The sequence below is a fragment of the Phyllobates terribilis genome, unplaced genomic scaffold (genome assembly GCF_046119375.1).
Source record: "Phyllobates terribilis strain yellow unplaced genomic scaffold, ASM4611937v1 Scaffold_259__1_contigs__length_2703414, whole genome shotgun sequence".
In the NCBI taxonomy this organism is placed as follows: Eukaryota; Metazoa; Chordata; class Amphibia; order Anura; family Dendrobatidae; genus Phyllobates; species Phyllobates terribilis.
Window position 1 is genome coordinate 497,852 of NW_027363019.1, and position 9,931 is coordinate 507,782.

Below are 9,931 nucleotides of genomic sequence, written 5' to 3' on the forward strand. Positions count from 1 at the left end.
AAATGTGGCACAAAAGAATAAGGAGTGAACCCTTTGTAGGGATAAGTTACCTGACTTGTGGCAGAAAAGACTGTGCAGATTGTATACAGAAAACCGCATGTGAAGAATCCACTAACTTCATGGATTTGAGATCCGTGATCAGGGCACAAGTTAAGAATTCCCTTGAGACCCTTATTCATAAAAAAAGGAATAGAAAGGGAAGGAAAGGGTCCAAAAAATTATCACCTGATTTAGATGAATCTATAAAGTCGGAAGGTGAATGTGGATTGGATTCTTGTTCCTTTTCATTCTTTAATGGCGATACAGGGGGTAGGCCATGCTTTCCTATAAAAGTCGCAGATAGGTTGATTAAGGCTGTGAGAGCTACCATGGGCATCTCGGATGCTAAGACCCCCAAATCCATACAAGAGTTCATGTTTTGTGGATTAGGGCAAAAAAAAGAGGCGCATATTTCTAATTAATGAAAAGATTCAGGCTCTCATTAAGAGAAAAAACAAAGAGAAACGTTTCACTACCATCATCTTCTAAGAGAAGATACCAATTTGATGAGGAGGAAACAAGACTCATGGAATAAGATCCCAAAGCTAGACGTAGCAGTGGCCAATTCATCCAGAAAATCTACCTTGCCTTTTGAGGATGTGGGTATTCTGAAAGATCATCTGGATAGAAAGGTAGATGGTTACTTAAGACACACCTGGGAGTCCTCGGTGGGTGCCCTGAAGCCAGCGGTCTCTACGACCTGTACAGCCAGATCTATGATTATCTGGTTGCAACAACTAGAAGGTCAACCGAAGGATAATGTCCCAAGGGAAAATATCCTGGCTGATGCAGGGAGCAGCAGCTTTTATTGCAGATGCCTCAGCAGACTCAGTGAGGCTGGCAGCCAGGTTAGCGGGCCTCTCTATTGCCACTCGTAGGGCGCTATGGGTAAAAAGTTGGCCTGGGGATGTCCAGTCAAAGACCAAACTGTGTTCAATCCCATGTGATGGGGGCTTTCTTTTTGGTCAAGTTCTGGATGACATCTTGGACAAAGCTGGAGATAAAAAGAAAGGATTCCCCAGTTTGTCTATCCCAGAATACAGGAGTACCTTTTGGAATAGAAGATACGGCTGAAAAAGACCTCCTAGGGATCAGGAAAAATAGGAAGTCAGAAGACTAAAAAAAAGGTTTCATGTTTGGGGGGCCGCCTTCAGGGGGAACGAAGTCTTCCCAGTGATGTCATTCCCCGGAAGGAGGAATGCTTTCCCTCTTCCTCCATGCGTATGAATAAAATTCATCCCATGCCTGGATTCTAGGGATAGTGGAAGCCGACCTAAAATTGGAATTCCAGACTATCCTTCCACCCCTGCGAACCTTCATGGTGACACCTCTCCGAAGGTCTTCCAAGCAATAGTTAGTTTTTGGTCCTCTTGGAGGTACCCATAGAAGAATAAGGAAAGGGATTATATTCCCCCCTTTTCTTGATAAAGAAGCTGGATGGCACTTTCAGAACTATAGTAAATTTGAGAGGTCTGAACAGATTTCTGGTGTATCAACCCTTCAAGATGAAGTCAAAACAATCGGCTGTAAAACTTCTGTTTCTAGGCTGCTACATCGTGAGGACCTGCGCCGCGGTCAGCTGACTGTGACGCGGGTGCCACGTGATGCCGACGCCGCCCCGCCTATCATGACGCGGTATGCATCATCAAAGGTCCTCAAACCTATCGATCAGACTATAGACATCCGTTTTTTTACACACGTGGTGATTAGCGTGGGCACATTTAAAAGGGATCACATTGACACTGACACATACCCCCTGACGAAGGTTCGCTGAAACGCGCGTTGGGGTGGATGTACACCACCCAGCCGTTGGTACGCTCCTGGCTTCCTGTACCCAAGGTAGCTATATATTTTATCTTCATACGGAAATATGACTTATAAACAACCCTAGATGGATGGGAATATTAGAGCAGTGTTATGGATTGGACCATATTTATTTAATCATCGATAATATTGTCGGGCCATAAGGGCTGGCTGTGTGATATGTCCGTTCTCTTTTCTGTACATGGTCATTGGTGTTTACTACTCCTTATGTAATCTAATTGACTTTTAACTTAGATATATTCAATAAACATTTATATATTTTTTTACATCTAAGTAATGTTTATGGGCTTTATGTCGCTATTTTTTCCTTGGTCATTTTTCTTTTTTTTGATCAAAAATAGTTCACTAAGTACCCTATATTTATTATGCAACTTTGCTTTACATTTATATATAATGATGGTAGGGTATGAGATATATTTTTTGTCTTTTGTAGGTTTTGCTTCTTTTTGCTAGTGTGAACATGCTCCTATTTCTTGCATGTCTACCATCTTAGACCTCAGTTCACATTGCTTGTTTTTTGTCTTGTTTGCATTCTGTGCAATTTAAGGGTGTGGCATCCCCTTTGTTGAGCTGATTAGTATATATGTAGCTTACCACGGGCCTAGGTGGTCTGGAGTTGGGACCCGGTCCTATTTGTCTACCCTTTTATATGCATTACTTCAACTTTGATATACAGTAAGGTTTTTAATATAGACAGTATAGGTACCGTCCCAATTTAGGGTCACCTTGCCGCTGGTGGGACGGCTTGTATACTTTTTTTGATCAAAAATAGTTCACTAAGTACCCTATATTTATTATGCAACTTTGCTTTACATTTATATATAATGATGGTAGGGTATGAGATATATTTTTTGTCTTTTGTAGGTTTTGCTTCTTTTTGCTAGTGTGAACATGCTCCTATTTCTTGCATGTCTACCATCTTAGACCTGAGTTCACATTGCTTGGTCCTTATGTAATCTAATTGACTTTTAACTAAGATACACTGTGTGCCGAATTATTAGGCAAGTTGTATTTTAGAGGATTATTTTTATTATTGATCAACAACTATGTTCTCAATTCACCCAAAAGACTCATAAATATCCAAGCTTAATATTTTTGGAAGTTGGAGTGGGTTTTTTTTTAGATTTGGCTATCTTAGGAGGATATCTGTTTGTGCAGGTAACTATTACTGTCCCGAATTATTAGGCAACTTAATAAAAAACAAATATAATCCCATCTTACTTGTTTATTTTCACCAGGTAAACCAATATCAGTGCACAAAATTTAGAAATAAACATTTCTGACATGCAAAAACCAAAATAATTCGTGATCAATATAGCCACCTTTCTTTATGATGAAACTCGGCAGCCTCCATCCATAGATTCTGTCAGTTGCTTGATCTGTTTTCGATCAACATTGCGTGCAGCAGCCACCAGAGTCTCCCAGACACTGCTCCGAGAGGTGTACTGTTTTCCCTCCCTGTTGATTTCACATTTTATGATGGACCATAGGTTCTCTATGGGGTTCAGATCAGGTGAACAAGGGGGCCATGTCATTATTTGTTCTTCTTTTAGACCTTTACTGGCCAGCCACGCTGTGGAGTAGTTGGATGCATGTGATGGAGCATTGTCCTGCATGAAAATCATGTTTTTCTTGAACGATACCGACTTCTTCCTGTACCACTGCTTGAAGAAGTTGTCTTCAGAAACTGGCAGTAGGTCTGGGAGTTGAGCTTCACTCCATCCTCAACCCGAAAAGGTCCCACAAGTTCATCTTTGATGATACCAGCTCATACTCATACCGGAGTGGAGCTCTCTGCCCTTTACTGATCCAGCCTCTGGCCCATCCATCTGGCCCATCAAGGGTTACTCTCATTTCATCAGTCCATAAAACCTTTGAAAAATCAATCTTAATATATTTCTTGAACCATTCTTGAAGTTTTATCTTATGTTTCTTGTTCAAAGGTGGTGGTTTTTCAGCCTTCCTTACCTTGGCCATGTCCCTGAGTATCACACACTTTGTGCTTTTTGATACTCCAGTAACGTTGCAGCTCTGAAATATGGAAAAACTGGTGGCGAATGGCATCTTGGCAGCTTCACGCTTGATTTTCCTCAATTCATGGGCAGTTATTTTGTGCCTTTTTTGGCCAACACGCTTCTTGCGACCTTGTTGGCTATTTTCCATGAAACGCTTGATTGTTCGGTGATCACGCTTCAAAAGTTTGGAAATTTCAAGACTGCTGCATCCCTCTGCAAGACATCTCACAATTTTGGACTTTTCAGAGCCCGTCAAATCTCTCTTCTGACCCATTTTGCCAAAGGAAAGGAAGTTGCCTAATAATTAAGCCCACCTTATATAGGGTGTTGATGTCATTAGACAACACCCCTCCTCATTACAGAGATGCACATCACCAGATATACTTAATTGGTAGTTGGCTCTCAAGCCTATGCAGCTTGGAGTAGGACGACATGTATAAAAAGTATCATGTGATCAAAATACTCATTTGCCTAATAATTCTGAACACAGTGTATATTCAATAAAGATTTATGTATTTTTTACATCTAAGTAATGTTTATGGGCTTTATGTCGCTATTTTTTCCTTGGTAATTTTTCTCAGTTGTTTTTGCGATGCCCTCTCGTTAATCATCCATGAGTCTCCCCGTTGTGGTGGTGTATTAGCTGCGTGATTATGCGGACTCTTCTGTGGTATGTCTTAATGAGAAACGATGCATACTACCATGTTTCAATCCATGCAGAAGCTGAAAAATTCCTGAGAGTGGCCCTATCCATAAACTAGAGAATCAGACATTTTCAGTTCAGGGCCCCGGCCTTTTGGTCTGTCCATGGCTCCGAGAGTATTTACAAAGATCATAGTGGAGATCAGGGCCGGCGTCAGCACCCGGCGCACCCGGGCAAATGCCGGGGCCCTGAGCACACAGAGGGGCCCACTGGCGGTCGCGCACCCCGCTGGGCTATGGGCGGAGGAGAGCGGTGTCAGCACCCGCCCTTCTCCGCCGCTTGCTCAGGGCCCCGGCAGCTGGATACTTACCTCTCCCCGTGCCTCCGCAGATCAGCTGTCTTCCTGCTCTCCGCTCCCTGTGACGTCTCAGGTCAAAGGGCGCGGTGACGTCTTACACCGCGCCCTCCCCTGAGCCGTCACAGGGAGCGGAGAGCGGGAAGACGCCGACAATGCTGGAGATCGGACCCGAGCAGCGAGCGGCGGGCAGCAGGTAGCAGGTGAGGAGAAGGGAGGTGAGTATTTGATTTTTTTTTTTAATGTATGGAGGCATGGGGCAGTATAAAGAGAAGGGGGGGGCATCCTGCATGGGGCATTATAAAGAGGGGGGGTACATCCTTTATGGGGCATTATAAAGGCGGGGGCATCCTGCATGGGGCATTATAAAGAGAGGGGGGGTACATCCTGCATGGGGCATTATAAAGAGAGGGGGGGGGTACATCCTGCATGGGGCATTATAAAGAGAGGGGGGGTACATCCTGCATGGGGCATTATAAGGTGGGGAACAGCCTGCATGGGGCATTATAAAGGGGGGGCCTGTATGGGGCATTATGTGGGGGGTAACAGCCTGCATGGAGCATTATAAGGGGGCACAGCCTGCATGCAGCATTATATGGGGGCCAGTATCCTGTATGGAGTTTTATAAGGGGACCAGTATCCTGTATGGAGCGTTATATGGGGGCCAGTATCTTGTATGGAGCTTTATAAGGGGACCAGTATTCAGTATGGAGCGTTATATGGGGGCCAGTATTCTGTATGGAACCTTATATGGGGGCCAGTATTCCGTATGGAGCCTTATATGGAGGCCAGTATTCCGTATGGAGCCTTATATGGAGGCCAGTATTCCGTATGGAGCCTTATATGGGGGCCAGTATTCCGTATGGAGCCTTATATGGGGGTCAGTATTCCTTATGGGGCCTTATATGGGGGCCAGTATTCCGTATGGGGCCTTATATGGGGGCCAGTATTCCGTATGGGGCCAGTATTCCTTATGGGGCCTTATATGGGGGCCAGTATTCCTTATGGGGCCTTATATGGGGGCCAGTATTCCGTATGGAGTGTTATATGGGGGCCAGTATTCTGTATGGAGCTTTATATGGTGGCCACTATTATGTGTGGAGCGATTCACCGGTTTCTGAGCTATTGTGGAATTTACAATAGATATCACTCATGTAATGTAAGAAGTGAAATCTTTGCATTGTACTATATATATATATATATTTCTCCGCCGTATCTCTGCATCATGAATCGTAGTATGTGTTAAAGGGGCCCACTGAGACTCTTTCGCCCAGGGCCCACAAAAACCTGGAGCCGGCCCTGGTGGAGATGACAGCGAATCTTTGTGAACAGAACACCCTAATAATTCCATACTTAGACTATTTCCTGACGGTAGGCAGATCACTAGAACCCTGCATACAGGGATGGTGGATCGGCACTCCGTTAGCGTGGTGCACGTGGAGTAGAATATGCAGAAAGGAAGTAATTCCCGGCACTCACGTATTCAGTGAATAATTGCTCACTAGATCGCTCACTCAGCTGCACACGGAGGTAGACACAGGTACGCTTTCTTTAAATCTCTTGTTGGTTTATTAGAATGTGGCATAAACCAACATTGAGTCAATGAAAATAAAACAGCCCTTTGGGCAAAACGGGAAAACAAAAAAATAAATTGGTCACGCAAAACACAGTCCTTGTGTTAGCAGGGGTCCACCTGCTCAGAGTCTAGCAACTCCACAAGGTTCAGGTCAGCTCAACACAAACATGTCTGGAGTTTGCCTCCCCAGACTTACTGAACAAGTAATGCCTCAGCAGACCTTGTATTTAGACCCCAGACCGCACCTTCAGGTGGAGATATGGAGAACAACCTCCCGCCCGCTCTATGGTTGTTCTTATAAAGACATACATTTTACAAGTGGTGACTTAACCCTTCTCAGCAAATAACATGCTGAAGGAAACTTAACGGCTTTATTTCACTAAAGCTAATGGCCTCAGGAAAACATATCTCCCCTCCAGCACTTTACCAGTGACTTTGTCACATCTTTTATTTCATTGCCAATTCCAGTGGACATTTCAGCCCGTCCCAGGCTTTTTTCAGCAATGCAGTCATCATACAATCACTAGTTTATAAAGGATTACACCTCAGAAGTGACATCAGATGTAAAACAAAAAACTGCCTACCCGATATAATTCTTCATGCATGAATCCCGTATAACATAATTTATTTTTTATTTTATGTATTTTTTGAATTATTATATTATTCACGGCTACATAGACATTATTGCATTAAATATAATTAATCAAAGCTATATTGGTGAATCATATGCTATACAGAAAGTTTATTCCTTAGAATATTATAGTGTATCAAATCTATTCTATTAGTTATTTTTAAATTAATCCTCTATTAGATTTATTTCTATTCAATTTACTAATATGAAGTTGAAACATGATTATCTCATTATATTATTATTATTATTATTATTATTATATCATACGTAAATTATCTTATGAAAATAACTTCCACTTGGACTGTGTCGAGTATCATCATTGAAATTACATCAAGTAGGGATTCATCAATATTAAATCAGCGCAACAATGTTGTCTAAAACAAAGAAATACTGTATTTTTCGGACTATAAGATGCACCTAGGTTTTAGAGGAAGAAAATAGAAAAAAAAATGTAAGCAAAAAATGTGGTCATGATGCCCTGTTAAGGGGGAGGGGGTCTGCTGCTAACACTGTTATAGGGGTAATATCCCCCAATTCTGTTAATATTCCCCATCCTGGTCTGTATGGCCCCCTCCTTCCTGTTATATGTGGCCCTCATCACCATCCTGATATGCATGGCACCCCTCATCCCCATCCTGGTCTGCATGGCACCCCAATCCCCCATCTTTGTATACATGGCACCCCAATCTCCTATCCTGGTATGCATGGCACCACTTGATCCCCATCCTGATATGCTAGGCACCCATCATCCTGGTAGGCATGGCACACCTCATCCTGGTAGGCATGGCACCCCTCATCCTGGTATGCATGGTTCTCCTCATCTTGGTATGCATGGCACCCCTCATCCCTCTTCTTGGTATGCATGGCACCCCTCATCCTGGTATGCATGGCACCCCTCATCCTGGTATGCATGGCACCCCTCATCCTAGTATACAAGGCGATCCCCTGATCCCCATCACGCTGCACACACAAAAACAAACAATTATAATCACCTCCTCTCTCCTCCAGCGCTACGTCCCACTCTGCTGTCGACACTCACTATGAAAGGCATGCATGGCGTCCCTGCCATGCGCCCTCACAGTGTGAGATGCTGTTCTGGAATAGTTACTGCTCCCTGCGCCAGAACTGTGTGTGTGTGGAGCAGTGACCATTAACTCACACAGTACCTGCAGCACAGCTCCTGCTGCGGACGGCGGTCTTTGTGCCCACTATTAAAGACCATGAATATTCAATACAACCCATGGGAGAGGATTGTAGTGAATATTCATGGTCTTTAATAGCGGGAACATAAACCGGACAGCGGCAGCAGGAGCCGCACTGCGGCTACAGTGTGAGCTTTTTTGAGGAAAATTAATCATTGTTCTCCACGCCCATGGGCGTGTGGAGCAGTGAATATTCATTTTCTTTAGCAGCGGGCACAGTGTAGGCTGCAGCAGGCGGCTCCTGCCTCTTGTGCCCCGCCGCCGCTCCCCTCACCACCCACAGCCATAGGTATATAGTACGGGGCACAGTTTGGACTATAAGACACCCCCACTTTCCTCCAAAATTTTGGTGGAAAAAAGTGCGTCTTATAGTCCGAAAAAATACGATATATTATTTAATCACAAACAAATTTAAGGTAAAAATAAAAGATAAAATTTCATATATTAATATACTAATACGCCTCACTTCATATTACCACCTCTCCTAGGAATTCTAGGAATTATCACCTGTTCCTGCACTTGGTATTTTAATTGTGCGATAGTATGTGTGTTTTTTTTTCCAGAAAATGTGCTGGAAGAGGTAATGGCAATACCAATAAAGGTAATATCTCCGCACCTTATTGTGGATTTGTGCTTATTAATCTTTGCACCAACTGATTGTGTGGTTTCTCCACTATAAGCTAAACCACAGGGACATTTTATCATATAAATCACGTTATTGGAGAGGCAAGTAAAAAAAAACTTTTCTTTTTCGTTGTTGTCCAGTTTGAGAGTCATAAAAAAAAATTCTCCTTTAGCAACATTATTACATTGGAAACATCCCAAAACATGGATATGTACCGTTTTTTCCTACTAGAAATAAAGGTTTGTTTAGATTCTCTCTTTTCACTACCTAGGTCCGCACGCACTAATTTATCTTTAATATTAGTCAACTTTTTGTTAATCAATGGGAGATTCTCAAACTGTGATATCTGAGGATACGCATGATGTCAGATATGCCGATGTTTTTTAACAATATGATCAACTTTTAAATTGATTGGATGATAATCCCTGACAAAAGGTATCCTGTGTGATAATGCACTTCTAGATCTTTTATTAGACAGAGAATCCTCTTTAACTTTCTCTAACAGGTGGCGTGGATAACCTCTCGCCATAAAATCATGTCGCATTTCAGTAAGTCTCTGTTCACAAAGAGATGGTTCGGACACAATTCTACGTATCCTTTGTAACTGTGATTTAGGGATAGCCCTCTTAAGAGAATAAGAGTGCGCACTTTCAAAGTATAAAACACTATTTTTGTCCGTATTTTTTTTTCTATATAAATCTGTATCCAGACTATTATCATTTTTAATAATTGATGTATCTAAAAAAAATTTATTCTTCCCAAATCGTTTGTCGTGGTAAAATTTAATTCATCCCAAATATTATTCAGATATTTTTCAAAATCTTGCATTGCCTCTAGTGTGGCCCCTCCCATATGCAAATGACATCGTCAATATATCTATACCACGTTTTCACGTGTGTTTGAAAATAAAGTATGTTTGTATATAAATCGTTCTTCAAAGAATGCCATATATGCATTTGCATATGGGGGGGCCACATTAGCACCCATCGCCAAACCCCTCCGTTGACAATAGAAAGTGTCC